The 24,174-nt window shown below is 31.1% G+C and overlaps 1 protein-coding gene across 1 annotated transcript in view; it reads right to left on the reverse strand.

The window, feature by feature from the left end:
- The window catches only part of LOC148307920 (uncharacterized), a 368,047-nt gene that overhangs the window by 259,341 nt on the left and 84,532 nt on the right, over window positions 1-24,174 (reverse strand). Inside the window, exon 2 of the mRNA XM_088262611.1 lies at window positions 5,796-5,832. The gene's annotated coding sequence lies outside the window, so the exon portion shown is untranslated. The remainder of the gene's footprint in view (window positions 1-5,795; window positions 5,833-24,174) is intronic.

The following is a 24,174-nucleotide window of genomic DNA, read 5'->3' on the forward strand; positions in this document are numbered from 1 at the left end:
GAATCAGGTAAAATATTACTACCGTACCCCTTGTATTGAAAGGCTCCGGAAACATCCTTAGACTGCAGAGGAAGGAAGGGCTCTGACGCGATCGATCACCATCCTGCCATCCACCGTCTTCTGTGTTACATACCTGCTATCCCCTCGCCCAAACTAACCGCCATCAATAATATGTACAAGCTCTTGGGCGATACTTTCAGACAACGCTTAGAAAATGATGAGTGTTTTCAGTATTTTAGACCTCAAGAAAAACAAATTTTTGAAATAAAACAATGAAAACGATTGTGACAAAAAAATATACCCAGTTTCCAAAAAAAAAAGAGTAAACAATTTCTTTTAACCATTAACGCAGTGTTATATTGATCGTTAACACATGAAGGAAAGGTGATCAACCCTCCGCTTCAGGTACCAGTCCAGGGTAGTATTAAATAAATAAAAGAGTGAAAAAATCACTTATATTTATTTGACACCCCCCTGGGAATCGAACTCGGGACCTCCATTTACACTACGGAGGTGGACTACATTTTATGCTATTTAAATATATACCATTGACTTTATTATTTATTAATAAAATCATTAATCTCAATTAGGTGATCGCAATTTATTTTTATATTTTTTCTTTAACCTCTATGTGTGCCCAGATGATGCATAGGGCGCTGTATCGCATCAATGAAGTATTAATTTTAGCATCAATTACGTGAAGAATAGGTGATCAGTCCTGCTCTTCAGTTTTTGAAATAGGGATTAAAATATGTTTGATAGGATAAACATGATGATTGAGGACATTACTATTATGTAGGAAAGCAAATGGAAAATGATACAGTGCTAAGGTGTTCACTTCCGTAGTGTATTGGTAAGAGCATTAAGCTGTGCTGGAGGTCTCAAGTTCCATTCCCAGAAGAGTGAAAATAAATATAAACGATTTTCACAGTCACATTTATTTAATATCACCCTGTGCTGGTTCATGAAGCGCGGGACTAATCATGTAATGAAATAACACTGCGTCGATACGATGCGATGTTTTATGCACCATTGGGTGCAGATAAGGGTTAAAATAAGAAAAATAATGTGTACGAGGTTATAGAGATTTTCTAAATCGGTTAACATGAAACAAAAATATAAATGCTATATTTATGACAACGACACAATTAAAGCTTACTGCACAATAGATATTATTATGTATTATATTATATAGATTTATATTATCCACTGACACTTCGTGATGGAATTGCATTTTTAATTTATTATTAGATTAAAACCAATATTTTTTTTGTCTGATGATGTCGGTAACGACGAAACCCGGTCGCTGGTCAAATAAAAAAGTGGAAAAGCTAAAAATATTGGTTTTAATCTAATAATAAATTATTATATTATAGAATAATAAGATGTTATGAAATATAGGCATAGTTACTAGTAAGCGTAAGTTAGCATGATCCAAATTTGTTTTCATAATTTGGTCTAAACAATTCGTTTTAATAACCTAATATCCGTTTCCAATATCATATTTCATCGGAGTCGAAAAATTATGAAATGTATCAATAATCATTTCAGTCATTTCATGTTAAAAATATATAAATTTTGTTCAAACAAAATTTCAAGTGGCGTTTTGCAATGTTTTAAATAACTTGCGAAACTACGCCTTCAAATACGAACCACGATATTTCATTCCGAGTGAAATATGTTTCCTAGTCTAGACGCTAAAGCATTCGATATAATAGGTGGATGGTATTACGATATAAGAGTTCTCTATAGTCTGAGCATTGTTATGAATGCGCTGTATGTGAATCAAGAAATTGAAAACATAGAAAATATAGGATTTCATCGTTTTGAAGTTTAGTTATACATAATAAATTTTATAATGAAATATTATTATTATTATTATTATTAAAATCACCAGGAACAAAAAGCTAACAGTTCGTCAGGGAAACATTCGATACTTACGTGCAAATATTATAGATTTCACTGTATAATAAATTGATTACAATTTATATTTTAAATATTAGTTGGTTTTTGATTGGTCCATTGATTGAGTCTACTAAAATATATTTTTTTATTTAAAATACATAAAAATAAAATTTGTGACAATTATATTGCCTTGTTATGGCATTTTCAAACTACTGATTTTAGTAGACTATAAAAATCAGTGTTTGATTTTGATTTTTAATATATAAATTAAAATGGAGTTCTACAAATTAAACGCCTAATCTATAAATATATCGATTACAGTTTACAACACTGCCAGTATCAGTAAACAATAATCCAAACATTGATAATATTACTTACACTCAGATTTGTTAAAAAAAAATTAAAAACTATGTTAGAGAAATAATTATACACGTGAATATAACATTTTGATTGTATCCAAATACTTGTTCACAAATTTGGGTTATCTCAATTTTAGGAGTTATATTTCATATTGTTTTTTGACATCTCATCAAAGATGAAGAAGACTATGGAAGTCTGGGCATTTACGGGGCTGACGACCGTCATAGGCTGGTTTAAATGATCACTTTACACACGTGTAACATTTACCAATTCTACACATTATTGACAATTACACTACTCACACTACGGCTGTCCAAATTTAAAACACAGTAAGGGACATTTTTTTTGTAGTAGGTTTTTTTTTGCATTTATGGACTAAGTAGACTCTTACTTAGTCCAAAAATGCAAAAAAAACTTACTACAAAAAAATATCCCTTACTGTGTTTTAAATTTGGACAGCCGACTACTCACTCCTGACAGCCCCGTAAATGCCCAAACTTCCATATTCTTCTTCATCTTTGATGAAATGTCAAAAAAAAACAGGTAAAAATAAGTACAAAAATATATTTTTGAAAACAAACACTAGAAGACTAAACTTGCTCACATTTCATAACTAAAACGCTGTGGAATAAACTCCAGTTAAAATGAAAAAGCAAGCCCTAGAATAAACTCCTATTAAGGTTTAGAATAGTCCCACATTTGCTTCGCTGTTTGGATTCAAAATAAAAGGAATTTTATGGTTTACAAACAGGAGCCGCTTTGTTTCATAAAATTCGAATATTTAAGTCTCCGGTTAAACAATGGCCGTATGGCCCGGCGTAAATAAGTTTTATGTCGGACTAAATTGTTGGCTTTGGGGAATTCCGGGGATGGAAGTGAACTAGAACACTCTCAGGGTTGACCGAGACCACTTGCTTGGAGATATGGCATCAGGCTATTTAACCTTTATTACGAAGTAAGAACAAGCCGACGTAATTGGATTTAATTCGAAGGGGTTTGCAGATGGCCATTGCTGAATTGAAACCGAGAGCAACGGTGATTATAATAATCGAGTTGTATGGTACCTATCTATTTGTAGCAAACGTGACCATTTCTATTAACCCCAATAAAATGAACTTTTAACATACTGAGAGATTGCGGAATTTTAAAATTACAAAATTATTTTTATTTTATTTTAAATATAAACAGGCGCCGTGGCGTAGTTAAGTAGATGGTAAATTGTGAATTTGGCGTTGCGGGTTCGATTCCCGCCAATTGCAAAATGAATTCACGAAATATTCATTATCAATTGGTCTGGGGGTTTGTGATGTATTTTTCACGTATACCTTCCGTTTCCCTACTATCCTCTAGTTTTGAGGCTTGTCTGCAGGTAGCAGACAAGCCTCAACACTAGAGGCTTTACGGGTTATTCCGTTAAAAAATATATATATATACAAATATGTATTTCTAAAGAAAATATTTTCTTTAGACGCCACGTTGACTGGAAAATTATTCGGCATTATAGTGTTTATATTGCACTTTTTTTACTAATATGTATGTTTTTAAATATTCCTAGACAATTCGAGATCAAGTGCTTGTAATAATACTCCTATTTCAACGAAAACTCCCGCATTCGTGCATTTGACGTTACTGCGAAAACAAAAATAAAAGCTATCAAGTTATATCAAAAACAGACGCAACATATATAAGTGAACAAACATATTTAAAATACGATTTTTATAAACAAATTTTCAGTAAAAGAAGAATATGAGATTTGTTTTCCATTGATGTATTAGGAGTTGAAAAATCTATAAAAAATTAAATGTAGATGAAATGAACGGAGTTCAAATTAACTGTTCGTTGGGCAGGACTAGACAGGCCGTAAAAACAGCCTAAACCATGGGATACCATAAGTTATAGGCTGAAATATAAACTTTGCCACCTGATTAAAAAGTTAGATTAAAAAGGGCGCAGTGTATTTCTATTACGTGTTAATTTATGCGGTAAAACTCACCCCGTGACGTCGGAAGGGAAGCGTTTGGTAGCATTAACGAGGTGTAAGTAAACGTATAGGTATGAAATAAAGTACACATTTACCTGCTCATATACTTCAATACGGTTCATCCTAATAGCACCCTTGCTCTATATTCTATGTATTTAAGAGTGAGAAAATATACTCGTAGTTTAATTTAAACCCTCATTGGGTGCTTACAAAAGCGTTTCGAATATCACCTTTGAGTTTAAACAGGCCTTTGTTTTCAAAACCTACAAAAACATCCCTGCTTGTTTAGAAAACGACTGTTGATACAGGATTTATTTAAGTGCACTCTATGCAGTTGGAATGATAATCCATGCAATCGACTGTACCCAGACGTCCGGAAGAAGGAAAGAATATAAGATAGTTTGAAAAATGTATTGTGTTATTATCTTACTCGATTAAAGTATGTAACACTTAACAGGTATGTGTGATGTCATACGAAAAATAAGGCGGATTTTAAAGTTAAAACCAGATAGACATAAAGATCGATGATTACTTATTCATCGTAAATAGAAATATATGACAATTACATTTTTATCAACGTTGGTTAATAGGTTTAATGCACATTTTCAAACAAAAAAGAAAAGAAAGCCAATAATTTAAGTTTTAAAAATTGTATAACTTCGATAATTCGTAAGAGTGTTTACAGTATATAATGCTGCTTTATCTGAAGCATATCCATAAAAAGTATTAAATAATATATTTCTTAATTTTGATACGGTGAATAAATATTTAAGTGCAGGGGTGGATAGGTAAATACGTATTATTACATACACAAACATAAAAGTCGGCACATAAAATTACTACTTCTACTATTGCTACCATCACATCGTTTCTCCGCAGGAGTAGGCAGAAAGGATGGATTGCCACACTCTTCTGTCCTGACAAACACTCCTCTCCTCCTTCACATCCATATATCTAGTCATACATGCCCGCCGATTACGCAGACTTTAGATACCACCAGATTTTAGGTTCTGATTGATCTGATCGTGCCTGTCTTTTTCGGCCGTCCTCGTTCTGTTTTCCCGCTCACACTCGCCACATATATTTTCTTAGTCATTCTTTCATCATCCATTCGCTCCACATGTCCATACCACCTTAAAGAACTCATTCTATTTTTTTTCAATTATTCCTTATTCAGCCTTACATTCCTTTCTTAAATTACGAGAGATTAAAATACGTCTTAAAAAACCACAACAATAAATATTTATTTATTATCTAAATATGGTGAACGAGGATATGATCGTAAAATATAAAAAATAAGTATTAATATAAGCCTAAATTGTATATTATTTTCATTGTATTCAAGTCAAGGAAGACGAATTTGTGTAATAATTTACGGGCAAACGGTCTAGTATCCCATTTGCTACCCAATATGGTCACGGAATGGAGTGGGCACCTTTGACAAATAATAGTGTGGTGGGCGATTTATTATGAAAACTTTCATCTGTGGGTACAGGTCTCGAGCCTGGAGTCGTTTTTCAAAGAATAAAATAATTGTAGTTTTTCATACCTTATATAAAACGAAGTGATACTGCTATTCAAAAAACCTGTAAGAAAAGAAACATAAATATTAGTATAAATATATAGCACTTAGTCAAAATATACACTAGGATTATATTTCATAGTCGTTAAAAATAGCTTAATCATAATTAACGAATATTTTAGTTATTATTATAAAGGAAACCGGATTTATTTCCATGTACTTATTCGAAGATACTTGACAAAAGTGTATTTTTACAAAATTTAGTATTTTAACAAAAGTTTTCTTGTAAAAATAAATTGGTATTGTCGAAGAAACATTGATGTCAGTATTTCAAATAAATGTTAATTAAAACAAACAAAAAAAAAACACAATTGTAAGGAGTCACAACATTTGTGATAAAATGATTTCAATATTGCGTATTGATGATATTATGAATTGGTGAAAACAAGAAGCCCTAGGAAAAAGGTATCGGGTAAGGAGTTGAAGGGGATAGACCGAGGATTCATGTAAGGGATGATGTGATGAATAATTAGAGTTCTAAGGATAGATGGATGGGTTTCAATAAATTTAAAGCAATATTTAGAATATAACGCGAATTTGCTTTTTAAGGGTGTTTTCAAACTAACATACTAAGAAAATATTGAGTAATAAATGTAATAATAATAAAGAATTGTTTAATGCTTCAAAGAGGTATCAGTATATCGTCCAAGAATAATAAAATCAATAAAAAGTAAGAAAAGAGTTAAAATATAACATAAAAATAATAGTAAAAATACGTGGAATAAAAAATACTAGAGTTAACATTAACTATCAAGTCACTGCTTAACTCTTTTTGAAGGTTTGTAATAAAGTTAGATCACATTTTTCATATTTTTGTACCATTCTTTTTATGCTATTTTCCAACGTGACCCCACATAAGAGAAAATTGAACCGGAAATAATTTCATGGGACGGATCATTTAACTCGTCGCAATCACTCGGTAAAATATTCATATTGGCATATTTTCTTTTATTTTAACACAAAAATGAAATGAATACAGATACGGCAAAAAGATTTTGATTTTGCGATTAGAATAAATGTGTATTCTAATGGAAAATATGTTATTATGGAATCGATTTGTCGATATTGCCAACATGTATTACATGTCATTAATTTCTGAAGCGAAATATTTTTATATTATTAAATGCTCTCTGTAAATCGTTTAAACATTTATAATACGTATTTTTTAAAATAAAATAACTGATTTAAGTGACTACTAAATCTATGAAGTATTATTTCGATAATATATCTTAGTATAACATTCATATTTATAACAAAAATGTAGAACATTTTGCAGTCGTGGAGTGTCGAAATAACAACTGAACGCGATACACCAGGCCCGTAAATCGATAAAAACACTAGCGTCTAACGGAAAAGCGGTGAGCGAAATAGGGAGCAAATAAAATAATTAAACGGTGTCGGCCACAAGCCTCTTTATTGCAGCGAGAAGTTCAATTATTACCTTCGGAAACACAAAAAGTTCTCGACTTTTGTACCAATAGCTTACAAAGATATCACAATACAGACGGGCGGCTGTGAGACGGCGAACAAAAAAGGCAGTTAAATCATTTAAAATGTAACATAAAACACATCACCAAAATTTTAAAATTATTTTCGTATACTTAAAACTAAATTCATCTTGAAGACTAAATTCATATTGATAAACGAAAATTACTGATATTTTTTTAATAGATTTATATTATCATGATGTCGGTAACGACGAAACCCGGTCGCTGGTCAAATAAAAAAGTGGAAAAGCTAAAAATATTGGTTTTAATCTAATAATAAATTATAAATGATATTTTTTTAATAGAAATAGATCCGTTTCTTATACGTTTACCAACTAAATAAATGCATGCAATCAGTACTTATAAATTAAAAGCAGTTTGTACTGTATGTATTAAATCAAAGTAATTATTTAAGTAAAACATTGACACACAAAGATATCCAACTATATAAAAAATGACAAGAATAACTAAGATTATTAGAAAAACGTATTAATTATCGGAATTTTTGTCTAAGTTAGCAAAACACAAATAAATCATGATAATAATGATAAATAAGGAGTGGAATAATTAATTTGGAAACACCATTAATTAAGAAAAATCTAGGGCAAATAGGGCAAAAACATCACAATTTATGTAAAATTTGCCCTCGTTTTTATGAAGAGATAAAAATAGTATCCACTTAAACAAAGCTATTGAAAAATGATGGGAATGTGAAGTTTACAAACTTCGTTGATCTTTTGGCTGGGAAAACATTTATGAAAGCCTAATTCAAGCGTCGGCGTCGCTTCGTGTCTATCGAGGAGTTTGTGTTTTCTTAGAAATATTAACATAAAGCCAATTCCTCATAACTCTTGCCCAGGAATTTCGTTTACTTCGTGGCCTTGTTCGTTTTCCGGCTTTTGGGCTGATAACAAGTGCCCAACTTCAAGAAGAAAAGATTATATTTAAAAGGCAAACAACACACATAAATATCAATCTACGTTTCCAAGAAATCGCGATTACAGGAAGACATAAACAACAAGATACCAGGATTAAATAGAAGTAAATTTAAAGCGATCCCAGTGGCCTACTAGGACAGAAATAATGATTGTACCTCACCCGTATTTTATTTTTATTTTACAGAATACACAGTTGATTACCCTATTATTTTGTATACATGTATTATGCATATTTTATTCGTCACAACTAGTGGGATAATAAATAACTAAATATAGACAATATGGTAGACTAAATTATATTTCACTGCAAAAACACTTTATTTTACCACTTGAGTTATATTTATTTTGACTTGTTTCAGAAGCTACAAACACTTCCACTTTATAAAGGTATTTATTTTCAGACCCGAAGATGGAAGTATCTGTAGCTTTAAAACTAGTCGTTAAAATAAATATAACTCAAGTGGTAAAAAACAAGTGTTTTCATTTACAATTTCATCATGTCCTACCACAAAGTGAATGCCGAAACAAAAATTAAAATAAAAATGATTAAAACAACAAAAAATAAAACCGATAAAACTAATCATTTTTTACATGTAACGAGTACAATCAATTCCTCAAAATGTTTAAACTAACCAGACATCAGAAGTGATTTGGAAAATAAGTTATACGGTGACAACAATAACGAAATGGATAAAACTTCAAACTCATTTTAATTCAATGAATACACATAAATTGTACCACCGACTAAATTAAAAATAAGAAAAGTAATTAAATTTAAATCACTCCCGAATTCCCACTCTCATAATGTTTCATAATATGTATTATGAGTATTAAGTTAGTGTTGAGGCTTAAGTTACCCAAATAATGTAAATTATATCCGACCTTGCTCCTAATGAGTTTACACATTTAATGTACAGAAATGGAAAGGGAGGATTAGCGTTAGTGCGTCGTGTGAAAGAAACACAAAGGCGTCCGTAACGGCCTCGCTCTCCGTAAAAGCATCCCGGTCCATACTGATCCGAGTTCCTGCTCATTGGTCTCCCGAGTATCGTCAGGCCTAGCTATTTAGGTCCAGTGGCTAAGATACTTCCGAAACTCTAATATCAGTTTATCCTAATGGGATAAAGACGCCCCAATAGGTAGAGGAAAAGAGATAACGCGAGATTTTATTACTATCACACTCTCTGTCATTATTCCAAGCAAATAATATAACATGTGTATATTACAATGTTTGCGCCTCCGTAGTGTAATGGTCAGCACGCTCGGCTACCGTTCTGGAGGTCCCGGGTTCGATTCCCAGGGGGGGTAAAATAAATAAGAGTGATTTTTTCACTGTAATATTTATCAATATTACCCTGGACTGTTACTGAAGCGGAGGGCTGATCACCTTTCCTTCATGTGTAAACGATCAAGATAACACTGCGTTTATATGACGCAGTGCCCTATGCACCATTGGGGTGCGGATAAGGGTTTTATTATTATATTATTATTATATTACAACATATTTAGTGTGTCCAAATACTTGTTCACAAATCTGGATTAACTGCAATTTAGAATTATATCTCAACATAGATGAAGAACTTCATCTATGTTGAGATGTCTACGAATGAAATAACTACGAATTGGAGATAATCCAGATTTGTGAACAAATATTAAGATACACTCAAAATGTTGTAAATAAATTAACTGGTCAAATTATAAGCTAAAATAATAAAATGAAAAGGATATTTTCTAGCGTTTCTAGTATGTGATTGTAATCCAAGATCCGGACCTTACATACAAATGGAAGAGTTTCTACTGAATAAAAAGCTTATTTCATTTCGACATAGATAACTCTAGTGAAATTATAGTAAATTCTAGCATTATGTTTCGAATTTGAACAATATACCATATTTGGAAGTTCCAAGAATGTGAGTTGTGTGGTTGTCAATCATGGGTAGAATTGGTGTATGTTACACGTGTGTTAAGTGATCACTTAACCAGTCTATGACGGTCGTAAGCCCCGTAAATGCCCACACTTCTATATTCGTCTTCATCTATGTTGATATGTCAAAAAATAATGTCTATATTATGTGTAATACGCAGAGGATCCGGTATACCACAGAAAATGGCGCTTTTTTTTTTTAACCAAAAAAAAGGTTTCGAGATAATTTATCACTGAAGCGTTAAATATTTGGCGTTACGAAACACAATAAATTTGCGAAAAATATGAAGAACGAATTTCGATAATGTTGAAACGAAATTATATTACGTGTTAAAATGCTATAAAAAAAAAGATATGAAGGCAGACATCAGATGCCGCACCGAGAATGTACTCGTACTTCGCAAATCTACGGCACCCCAAAACAAATTTCCTCGCGTATCCGTGCGGTAAATTAACCAATAAAATGAATGTACTTCTAGCATACAGACACAACATGTCGTCATAATCGTACGTCATAATTGAAAGATTGCGTCAATTCGGAAGGGTGCTAAAGGCGTCATGTTTCCACAGCCCCAGAGCAAATTTAATAAATATTTCTCAGAACATATCATCATAAAAAACATGTGAATATACATAGGTACCTAAAAAGTTAAGAGTCCCGATTTAAAGAAATACAAATAATAAAAAAATCTGTGATTACTTTGGTTAAAATGAAAATCGGTCCGCCTCCATTGTGTAATGGTCAGCACACTAGGCTACCATACTGAAGGTCCCGGATTCGATTCCCAGGGGGGGAGGTCGAATAAATAAAAGTGATTTTTTCACTCTATTATTGATTCAATATTACCCTGGACTGGCACCTGAAGCGGAGGGCTGATCACCTTTCCTTCACGTGTTAACGATCAATGTAACACTAAGTTTATATGATTCAGTGCTCTATGCACCACTGGGGTGCAGATAAGGGTTTGAATGAAAAATGAATGAAAATTATAAAATAAATTGTCGAAAATTAGTAGTGCAAATATTCGTAATTTTCATTTAACAAATCGTTTTAAGTATAAAGTAAAAGTTCAATATTATAAACAGTAGAAAGTTAAATAAGTGTTATAAAGTTAATGCCGAAATTACATATGCTAAAAAATATTTTCCTTAATTTCAAGGAGGCCGTCCTTAAAAACAACAATTCTTCTAAAACTTTTAATTAAATTACACTCTTGATTTACAAAATGTTGGTGAAAAACTTAAGAATATAATAAATACGAGATCCAACATTTTCCTGCTTAGTAGACCTTGATTAGAGTACGACCTTCAAATGCTTCGTATCATTCACCCACGGGAATGAGAAAAATAAAACAATTAGGATGTCAATTTAGATAATAACTTTTTTCAAAAATTACCCAGATACAAGTACATAAAGAAAAAAAAAATGCATTAAATGTACACGTGTATATACAAAATATATGAATTTTTACGTCGTTAAATATTAAGTACTTTTCACTGTTAACGAAATGCATACGTTCGATACATGCACATAAAAAATATTCAATTTGATCAAATACATACTAGAACGTAAACATCCTTACCCGAATTTTTACACTTTTATTGGAATATAAATGATATTCATATAAAAGGTCGATAAAAGGAGTAATTTTAAGATTTCATAAAGCGAAGTGATGTAAATGGAGTATTCGAGTGATAAGTTTTACAAGCGGGGCTATATCTTAAATCAATGCACAAAATGAAACCATCAACACGGATAGTGGGCATGATTTTATGGGTATGATTTTCACAACACAAGCGCAGCTAATTGTCTTCAATCCAGCGGAGGACATATCAATTATCTCAATGGAATATATAACATTATGTATAATATACGCATGTGTGTCATCTGTAACACCATACACAGCAAACTTCATCTGCCTGCAGAGAATAACCAATCGTGTACCTGCATTAATTGCTTTGATGTCATCCAAACTGTATTTATTACCTCTGTAAACCTACATACTAAAATTTACAAAACTCTGTTTTCACACAACAAACAGCTCAAGAACCAATATAAAATATTTATAAATTTCGTTTAACTGATGGTAGCTTTTCACTTGCCCGGGGAAGAGAATCACCAGTACATTTATGTTTAATCAAGAGCTTACAAAAGAAAAACAATGATTGGCTTCTAAAGATTCTGGTATCTCATTTCAAATATCGAATTTCAAAGAAAATCGAGCTTTTATTAAATTTAATACCCTCCATTTCGTTCATTATTCACTAAGTATGATACCCCTCAAAAACTAATTCAAAACGACCAGTTTCAGAATTCCTGTTTCCTTGTCAGGGCAAATAAAGACTGTAGTTAAGTAAAAAATAAATAGCAAAGAGGGTGTTATATAATAATCATATTAAGATGTTTATTATATAAATAATACATTACATTAAAAAAAATACAAGGCAAACGAATTGATATCTTTAATAAACATAATTTTTAAATCAACGTTCATGGCGCTTAATCATACACACATTTATCTAAATTTTTATGCTTAATATTTCGGTAAAGAAATAAAATTCATGCGAACATACATTTTTAAAATTAAAATACTTAAAAAAAGCAAGTGGTTTTTGCTTTGTTTTCTTCATAATTATTTTTGGTCAAAAAATTTGAACTGGTATAAAATGAATACGCGTCCTCATTTTTTAACATAACACTTCACATACATACATATTTGAATTAATAATTACATTCGTAATTATCTTTTTTTGTATAGTAAGTATAGTAAGGATAGGGAAGGTAGATGTCAAAAATACATTAAAAACCCCTAACTAATTGGAAATAAATGTTTCTTAAAATCATTTTGGATTTGGCGGGAATAGAACTCGCGACGTCACTTTTGCACTCGAATGTCTACCTAGTTAGGCCACGGTGGCTGTTGACCAAATACTACAAATATAATAATTTATATAAAAAAACAAACATTTTAATGAACTCCCTAAAGAAATTTAAAAAAAATAGATGATATAAAATACTTAAGAAAAAATTAAAGCTCCTTACATTTAAATTTTGAAAAAATATACAAAAAAAGACTATTATAATCTTTTATTATATAACATTAAACCACGAGTATAAGTCCCTCACCAAGCACAAGAACACAGTCTCTTTTATGGAGAGGCACAGCGTATCGAAATATAAAAGTTTTCTATATGTATAAATGATTCAAATGCATTATGTTATAAATAAAAATGTAAATATATTAAATAAATAAAATTAAAAAATACATATATAAAGGTGAAAATTTATCAATCACTTGGACATAGTACAAATCACACACTAGCACGAATAATTAATTTACAAAATCGTTAAAGGCATAAATGTCCTTAGCCAAATACGCAGATAAAATATTTTATTACAGTCACGAAATCACTGTGACGCGGTCGCCTGGATGTCCTGATAAAATTTCATTTTCTTTAGTTGCCCGAGCTTAACTTTACTATCGTCATTGGTCGGAAAATTTTATTGCATTTTCTAAGTGCGGGCTCTTGTGTCATACGGGAAATTATTAATTACACTGTTTCTGAACCCTTGCTGACATGTAATAAATTTCGTACGAAAACGTTTTATCTTTATAAAAACAATGAAAACTTTTATGTCGATTATGATTTAACCTCGACAAGTAGATTGATAAATCTCGTAATAATTAAGGAACAATAATTTATTTGTAAAATAACAAAATAGCATCTTTTAAAGAAAAAACAACTGAAGTGCAAATTTTACATAACCCAAGATTTTCTAATAATTTTATATTCACAGATGTAGAACAACAGCAGAGTTAAACCATTATACGTACGTACGAAAATTTTATTTTAATAAACTTCCGGAAAACTTAAAATCTATAAAAAAAATTATATCAAACCTTAAAAACTAAAATTAAAAAAAAAACATAAAAGACTTACCCCTTCCTAGACTCCAGACCAAGGAATATATTTTTTTAATTTTAATTTACTTTGTTTATTTTTAATTAGAATTTTAATTTACTTTGTTTATATAAAAAAATGTAAAACGAACTCCCTCTCTAAGCACATGTATCTACTTTAGTAGAGAGGTAGAAACGTTATATTTGAAATGAATTGTATATTTACCAACTATTTTTTATTATTTAAATATGTATTTTGTAAAAAAAAAAGAGCGTTATAACCATAGTTTGATGTTTTCGATTGGTTAAAAATCGGTTAAATAAGCAGTTAGTTTGCCGAAAACTATTAATATTTAATTTTTAGGTCATGTAACTAAGTGGTGTGGTGGAATTCCGTACCTAAGGTATGAATTTTGATACTCACTCTATCACAATTTTATTTTTGTTATCAAACATAAGCCGCTTACGGCTTAATCCTTCACAATAATAATATGATCAATTAAAATATTTGAGTAGGTGTATCATAAGAAAATTTATGTTTATTTTTAATTAAAGCACAGCTACGCTTGTTATTCCTTAATAAACATTATCATTCCAATAATTAATTAAATTAGGTACCCAGATATCTTGAATTCGAATACTTATTTTATATTGAAATCTGATTTATTATATTTACTTATAATTTAAATAAAGGCGAATGAATAGCAACAAAAAATGTTGAATATATTTCTCATTCATTAAAGGACGTATTTATTTAAGAATAATATCATATTTCTTAATTATAATTAAATTCTGGAGTAGGTACCAGGATTTCTGGAGGGTGTTCTCGTTCGGGGTGGTTTCAATAAAATGTATGATATAATTGTGAGGTCTCGCTTTTTTAATTGGAATGCTATATTTATAATTAAAATTAAGAGTCACGGTAGATTCTTGAATAACAACAAGAAGATGAATTTTAAAAAATGTTGTACCTTGTCGTCTTTAATTAAACGTTGTAATTAAGAAAATTAATCAATTAAACTTTGTCATTTTAGACTGACGTTTTTTTCTGACCAATTTGCTCCAAATTATCAAAGGAGTGTAGTTTAAAACTTTCCAACTATATACTCGTATTGTTTTATTATTCGAAGTTAGGAACTTAATAAGCGCTCCATTGGATTCATGTTGTGAAATCTTTACCGTAAATTTGAGTAAAGTAAAACAAGAATGGTAATCAAAGAATATAAATTTATGATAAATTACGTAGAAAAGTTATTCACTTAAAAAAAAAAACGAAAAAATATCTTTTAAAAATCGGAAAAAAAAACTGTTTGCAGATAATGATAATTGCTTTACACGATTTTTTTACAGGACCAAATAAAAGCTTGTATTCTATTGTTATCTCAACATAGATGAAGAAGTATGTGTATTTATAGGGGTAACGACTTATCATTGGTAAGCATAAGTCATCACTTTAAACAGTGTATAACATTCACCATTCTACCCATAATAGATGACAGCATTACACAAATATCGAAAAGTTGTAGTTATGATTCACATGATAACACGATTCACAATTTCGGATAAACCTTTGTAGCTGACATCTATGGTTACGCATATTTAGTAAGGAATCTAAAATCTTGATGGGTGGATGTAAGAAGATTCTTTACCGCATTATTTAAGATACAAGGACACGCCTGAAAATACCTTTTAAAATTATAGTTAGCTAAATTCACAATATTTTGACATCTCAATACAAATGAAATAGAATATGGAAGTATATGTATTTACAGGGTTTATTACATGTCATAGGCTGATCAAATGATTATTTTACGCACGTGTAACAGTCACCATTTTACCCATGATTGACAACCACACTACTCAAATTCATAGAATTCATACAAATATCATCAAAAAATACGAGTAATGTGGTGGTAGAATGGTGAATGTTACAAGTGTGTGTAGCATTCATCATTCACTTTACCAGCCTATGACAGCTCAAAAGCCATATAAATACCCAGATTTCCATATTCTTAATCATATTTTTTTAAGGTGTCCAAATACAAAAATAACCCTAAAGTGGAGGAACCCAGGTTTACGAACAAGGATTCGGACGCTCCCAAAATGTTATTCAAAATAAATTCAGCGTTTCCATTTTTTTTCTTCATAAATGCTAGATTTTTATTAAATGCAAAACAGCGAATCTTTCGTGGCAGTCTGTACTCGTATGCAAAAAGGAAGAGCGTGAATCATTTGTTTTCGACCCAGTTTCTTGAAATGACTGCTGGCGCTTGGCGAAACCCAAATAAAAGTAACGAGTTTCTTGTTAAAAAAGCAACAAGAGTCTCGTCCAACACGTGTCGGCCACAGGCAACTACGTTCATTAGTCGCCAAGTCGGACGGGAAGAGTCGCGGTGTTGCATTTAAATCGGTGCATTTCCTCGACCGACTGGGACCTGACATTCTTCCACTAACTCATATCTCGTAACAGAAAGGAATGACGCAAAAAAGGAATGTAGATATGAGATTTATCTACGACATTTTCAGTGCGTTTTAATACTTGTTCACAAATCTGGATTTTGCCCCAATGCTAATTACACGAATCTAAACGTATCAAAGAAAAAAAATTCAAAAATCCATGAAATATTTTATTTATTCACCATTCACCAATTCTACCCATTATTGACAACCACACTATTCAAATTCTTGGAGGTTCTATATATATATATATGAACCAATTTAGAAACCTTGTTTTAAATTTGATTTGGTGATCAAGTATTTGGACACACTCAAAATGTTGTAAATATTATTTGTATGTACATAATTGTAATAATGTATAAATTTGAATTTAAAAGTAATTTTTGTTCTTTATCCTATGATCTGATGAGAGAATTTATTTGTTCCTTTATTATTTACACTTCAAAAGTAAAAAAATATTTTGGATAATTTTATTTTATAAACTAGTTTTATTTTCTTAAAATGTTACCTCAAGGGGAGTGTAATTGAAACTGTAATAAATTAATTGATTTTTCAAATTGAAGTATTTGTATTTACCTATTAAATTTATGGAATGTAAAAATACACAAACGCATGGTAAAATACTTTATACTTAATTACTTTGTTACATTCATGAAAATGTTTTCGATAATATTATATAAAATAATAATCGACTTCATTTGTAATATCGAAAATTAAAACATTATAATCAAATTGTTACAATTTAAAATAATGTAATTTGCAAGTTAATTAATTTTGCAATTTATAAACTGCTTCATAAATTACTAATCAACGGTAAAAATTGTTATATGAGCCTAATAACAAATAAAAATGTTTGTATCTCATTTCAAACATTAAATTAATCGACAACGTAAATGATTTTATGCTGTCTACAAATTGACTTACATAATCGAGAAAGTAGGTGAGTATAATAATAATAAAAAAGCATTTAAAAGTCATAAATATTACGGGAAATGGTTGAGTCGCTTTCGTATAATCGCGTTGAAAGTGGATACCGAAATCAATAATAATTAATCCAGGTCAGAGAGATGCATTCAATCCAGCTATGTGTAAGTGGGCATATGAAATCATCTCCGGTAATTTCACATCGATGAGAAGCATAATTTCATACTCATAAGTTGCATTTTTTTATATAATTAAAGGGCATGAAAACACGTGTGTGGTCAAAAGAAAGCGATAATTTCAACTAAACTTTCAATAATTGTGTAAAGTAACAATATGATGGAGTTTTCTCAGAAAGAAGAGAAACTGAAAAGAACGTGCATGTAAATTTAATATCACATCTGTTAATTATATATATTTTTTAATTCAGTCTTTTTACTATTTTTTTTCGTGAAAATTATTCCTATAGCATTTATGCAATGATTTTAATAAGAAAAAAAACATGAATGGGTGTTGATTCCGAATGCGTTAACTACGTAGTTTAGATGTATTACATTTTATTTGTATTCGGTATGAGAGAAATTTTACAACTAATATTTATTCTTGTTGCATTAACATTCTGACAAAACGGATAAACAATTGGTTTGAAATTGCCAAAGTAGTAAGAAATTAAAAAATGAGTAAAATTAAAATTATAAACACCACATTGTTAACACATTTGAAAGATTACCACTAGTTTTAAATACGTACGTACCTTACGAGCACATCACAATCAAAGCCAAATTGTTATATATTAAAACGTAAATTATTATGTTACTGTATATGTCATACGTAAACTGTACAAACATGAAGAGCTGAATGTTTATTTATTTAAAAAAATTTAATTTTGTGTCAATACGTTTTGTTCGATAAAATGTGACAATACCATCGCAAGGCGAAACAGGTTTCATACAAAAATAATAAATTAAGTATAATCAATAATTGCGTAATAATTCGTAATAATAATAATAAGTAATAAATGGTCTTTAAGCTTAAGATTCAATATAATAAAATATACATATATTTTGAGATTCTTGACATTAGGTAGGTATAAAGAAAATATTACAACAAGGAACAGGAGCTATAGGTTTTCATTTTTGGAAGCACGAGGGACATATTTTCAACACATTGCATATAGCACTTTGTTCTTATACTTGTAAAGTACAATAAATACAAAAACAATATTTTAAAGATATAATATTTATTCAACAGTGCAGTAAGAAAAATCAGTATAGAACAGTGGATCTATCTCCCGTACATTTGGTTTGCGTAGTGTAACCGATGTTAGCGATTCAGAGGTGCCTGTGAAATTGGTTGTTACGGGGTGTAAACACAACATATTATATATAATAGGCACCTTTGTGTTGGGTATCTACGATATTATATTGCGTTCTGTATTACCGCAGGCAGAAGCAAGAAAGGATACACCCTCTCAAGTATGCAGCCCGCAATCTCCACCGCAAGTACACCACCTGGGGACCAGAGCAGACGTACTCACACTGTCTGAAAGATAAATATTATATCGAAACCCTTTTAGAATCAACAGATATGTAACGTAAATCCATCAATATTGACATTTTCATTCGTATTCATAGCAAATGCGCCCCTCTTATAATGAAATTTAGATTCAGAAATAAGATACATATCCGTACAATCGTATCAAATTTCATGTTTATTTATGTGTACTAATTTCGCCTTTATACTAACCACATATTATTAACTAAATCCGCCTCGGTGGTGTAATGGTTAGCGTGTTTAGCTACCTTGCTGCAGGTCCCGGGTTCGGTTGCAAGGGGTTGTGTGAAAATAAATAGCAGTGAATTTACACTCTAAGGGTGGTGACTGACCACCCTAATATTTATTTTATATAACGCTGGACTGATCCCTGAAGCGCAGGAGTGATCACCTTGCCTTAATGTATGTAACGATCAAGATAACAGTCAACACGATGCAGTGCCCTATGCACCATTGGGTGCGGATAAGGGTTAGAAGAACTAGAATATAGTAAGGATCACGGAAAATCGTGTTTTTTTTAATCTGTAAAAGAACATTAACAAACTATTCTTATTTATTCGGAGATCCCGAACCTGTGTTTGGGCATGGACGACAACCCATTTCTACTTCGTATAAAGTAGCCACCTTGTACCTGTTGAGATCCCTTGCTAGCTGAATTAGCTATTGAACTTAAAGCCCAATATACTTTTATACTATTATAATTCTAGAATGAAGACAAATTGGTTCGTTTACAGACATATTTCGCTCTTAGCTACCTTTTCACGGTGGTCTGCAGGAGCTCTTACTATCGGATCTTATGGAGTGGCCCAAGTACTCTGTCTAATGCCGTTTTATGGTTGTCAGTAGGAATCTTTTCTTTGTAGAGTATTTGCACTGCTTCCATTAATTCATGAACTACTTCAAGTTTTTACAAGAATTCCAAAAAGTGCCTTCAACCTTGAACTGCTCATCAGAATCTGCATTCTTAAATCCATTATCTAACAAAATATTGTACAACGCATCTTAATTTTCTGAAACTAAGATTGATATATTTATGCATTTATTCCTTCTCAAATCACTTGCTTTTTACTGTATAAACAGTAACTCAACGTTTTTACCAGACTTCGTGAATCAAAAAGATAATTTCTGTCATAATTTACAAAATTTTATATTCACATGTTTCCGTCAGTTGAAGTACTTAAATGGCTAAAGGGCAAACAATGAAGGAACTAAAGAAGAAATTCAATTTCAAAGATCTAAAGGAAAAGTGTAATGCGGATTATGAAAATTCACTTTCGAAACTTCGAATGAAAATATATTACGAAGAGTTTCACAATACACCTTCATATGACGTAAACAATGTTTTCTAATCATCTTCTTCAAGTGTTTTCATTCTTCAATGATTATTTTTACGCTTGACTGCTTCTCCAGGGAACTGCTCCGAAATATCTCGAATTTAATTCGATTTGGGAGAACTTCTGGCATTCTCACAACATTTTACAAACACAATTTTCTATGAAGGCGTTCAAGAAATCATAATGAATTAATAAAGCACAAAGCGCTTGAAGAGTGTTCAATATTTTATTTGTATTTAATACACAATGCCAGTGTACTTATTTGATTTATTAATTAAATGTTAACCTATGAAATTTCTTTATTAGAGTGTATACTTAAGTTGCATAACACAATGCTATATTGAAATAGGACAGTCAGGGTATATTTTTTAAATTTAATTAGCTGAGGTCAAAATGGTCAATCTAATATAATGTTGAGTCAGCTAAGCTCGTAGTTGGACCAGTTACATGCTGAAAGATTACATTTTGTTGTACGAGACAGAATTTCCGCACTTTTACTTTATTAGGTGATATAATGACAATGACTGTACTTACGATACGCGAAAATCCCTTTTTCGCGATGTTTGTCAGTACATTTTTGGGCACATTTATTCAGATTTTCATCCGTGTATTTCAGGTAAAAATATACAAACAACACAGTTTTCCAGTATAAATTTTTAATTACACGTTTTCCCCCTTTCCGCCTGGAATCCATTCGTTTCCCCGACATGTATTTAAATTATGATACGCTAAAAATCAGCCCTAACAGGGTTATTTGGGGTTCAACGCCCTCCAAGCATTATCACACCCTTCTGTTAAGGGCTGAGGGAGGTTCCTACCGTCTACCTGCAGCGTACGTGATCCCTCCCTTCCTTCATTTAAGGGCGGGTTGATGTATCACTATGCTGAAGTTGTGAAAAAGATGGAAAAAACATACTACCAAGTCAGGTTCCATCCAGTACTCACAAAATATATTAAAATGCATAGCGTATTACATATGTATATAGGTCTTAGAGTATATTCACTACTCTAAGACCATATGCCACTAAAATTTTTATTGTAAGTGGTTGACTATTTTTTTTCACTGTAAATATATCAAAATACATGCAGAAAAATAATCAAATAAGTTCATTTAAAATACCCCAAAAACCCTCGAATATGGCAAAAAAGATTGTCAAGGTAAGTATGAAATATACATCCCGGCATTCAGACGAATTGAAAAGAAATATTTCGCGGTCGCCTAAAATCGAACCCGTTGTGTTAGTTTCGCAATCGGGTCTCTACCCAGCTAGCCACAGCACCTAAATAGACATTATTTTCAATGCTTAAAAGTAATCCAAAACGCTATTATCAAATATTTAGACGTAGTTGTTATTCAATAACAAAAGGTTATCGTATGTCTCAACCGCTTTATGATTGTTGGGCACTTTCTCTATATTGTGATGAAATATTTTCATTTTGAGAGCTTACAATGTGAGATACAATACAATTTAAACAGATCCAAAATGTATTAAAGGTATTCATGTGAAGCCAAAACAATGTAGAACCGTACAGATCATTTTTGTTTATTTAAATTTTATTTTCATTAAAAAAGGTTATGTATGAAATAATAATATTTTATTTACAACATTTTGAGTGTGTCCAAATACTTGTTCACAAAATCTGGATTATCTCCAATTACAGGAGTTATTTTCATATTATTTTTTGACATCTCATCAAAGATGAAGAAGAATATGGAAGTCTGGGCATTTACGGGGCTTACGACCGTCATAGGCTGGTTTGAGTGATCACTTTACACACGTGTAACATTCACCAATTCTACCCATTATTGACAACCACACTACTCAAATTCTTGGAAGTTCTATATATATGAACCAATTTAGAAACCTTGTTCATGAATCACTAAAACTTCACTAGAGACATCTATTGGTGAGATGTAAAGAAGCTTTTTATTAAGCAGAAACTCTTATATTAGTATGTGAGATCCGAATCCCGGATTATAATCACACACATGAGAAACGCCAGAAAATAATAAAAATAATAATAAAAATGAAAATGGTATTTTCTGGCGTTTCTCATGTGTGTGATTATAATCCGGGATTCGGATCTCACATACTAATATAAGAGTTTCTGCTTAGTAAAAAGCTTCTTTACATCTCACCAATAGATGTCTCTAGTGAAGTTTTAGTGATTCATGAACAAGGTTTCTAAATTGGTTCATATATATAGAACTTCCAAGAATTTGAGTAGTGTGGTTGTCAATAATGGGTAGAATTGGTGAATGTTACACGTGTGTAAAGTGATCACTCAAACCAGCCTATGACGGTCGTAAGCCCCGTAAATGCCCAGACTTCCATATTCTTCTTCATCTTTGATGAGATGTCAAAAAATAATATAATATTTTATAGCCAGATTTTTTTATGAAATGATGTGAGAACAATCAAATTGATTGCAACAATAATCTAGTTATACGAAATAAATCGCCATTTATCCTGACGCAAAAAAGCAATGTGCAGCTTTGATTTACGCATAAATTTTACTGCCCATATGGACGATATTTAATGGAATTAATTCTCCAGATATCCGTATTTTATGATGCGACAAATAAAAGGGAACGTGTGTTGTATTATAATTCAATGAATATGAAACGCGCACGCGTATTCCACGCTCTCAGTGACACAGTTTCCCCTCACACGTGTCATTCTAAATAAAGATTCTTTTAAATAATTTGTGTGTATTGTTATAAGATATTTACGGTACCGTGAAATCGAGCACGAAGGAAAATCTATTTATATTTTAATGCCTGAAGTTAACGCAGAATATAATATTGCTGTGGTTTAGTGGTAAGTCGCGAGCTTTAGTTTGGATTTCAGAGTTTGTCTCAACATTTAGTCAGAACTTAATTCCTGTCCTCACATTTTACGAGTACATTCACATATACGATTAAACATAGGTGAATGAAAATACAAACCACTATGAGAAAATAATTTTGAAATATATATGATAAAATTTTATATTGGATTTAAGTTTAGTACTGACATTTATTGGCGGAACTGCATATTATAGAAAAAAGTAAGAACGATGTAATTTTTTCCACATCAATTTTATTTGACCAGCAACAGGATTTCGTCGTAACTTACAGTCTGATGATGTCGGTTAAGACGAAACCCGGTTGCTGGTCAAATAAAATTCATGTGGAAAAAATTACGTAGTAGTTATTTTATTATACAATAAATTTTACCTACATATTAACTATCCGTTAGTTTTCTTTCTTCTTCTTGCTGTAATAATTAATATGTAAAAGTAATAAATTTGCCTATTCTCATATTATTGATAACTCTGTCAAGCTGCACCCACAACGTCCTCTTAATTTATCCGGTATCCATAAAATGTGTTAACTTTCTGTTCTCTTTTTTCCATTCAATTAAAAAAATTAAGGACATAATTAAATTTATATTCATTTACACTAAAACAAATAACTTCGTAAAATGAAAATACTGACGTTTGCGGAGAAAACTAATCACTTAAAAATCACAGCTTGACAGCTGAAATCAGGCGACTTTATAACAAGGAATCAAAGAACAAGGATGCAGTTGAAAGAACTTCGTTATTCGAAGTGCCGGCTTTAATATTTCGGCCATGTGAAAGAAATAGCCAAACATTTGTTGACGCTGACAGATCTATGTGCACGAAACCCAAACGTATTATTAATTTTTATTTTTTGATTTATACCACTATTTATTGATATTAAACACTGTATAATGAATGCATCCTAAACATGTGTTACAAAAAATTCTAAAAACATGGGTAATTAACAAATCTATTTTTAATTAAAATGGATAGATATTCT

Source organism: Brachycentrus maculatus, unplaced genomic scaffold (genome assembly GCF_059751285.1).
Source record: "Brachycentrus maculatus isolate JH-2025_06_01 unplaced genomic scaffold, ASM5975128v1 h1tg000185l, whole genome shotgun sequence".
NCBI classification, from domain to species: Eukaryota; Metazoa; Arthropoda; class Insecta; order Trichoptera; family Brachycentridae; genus Brachycentrus; species Brachycentrus maculatus.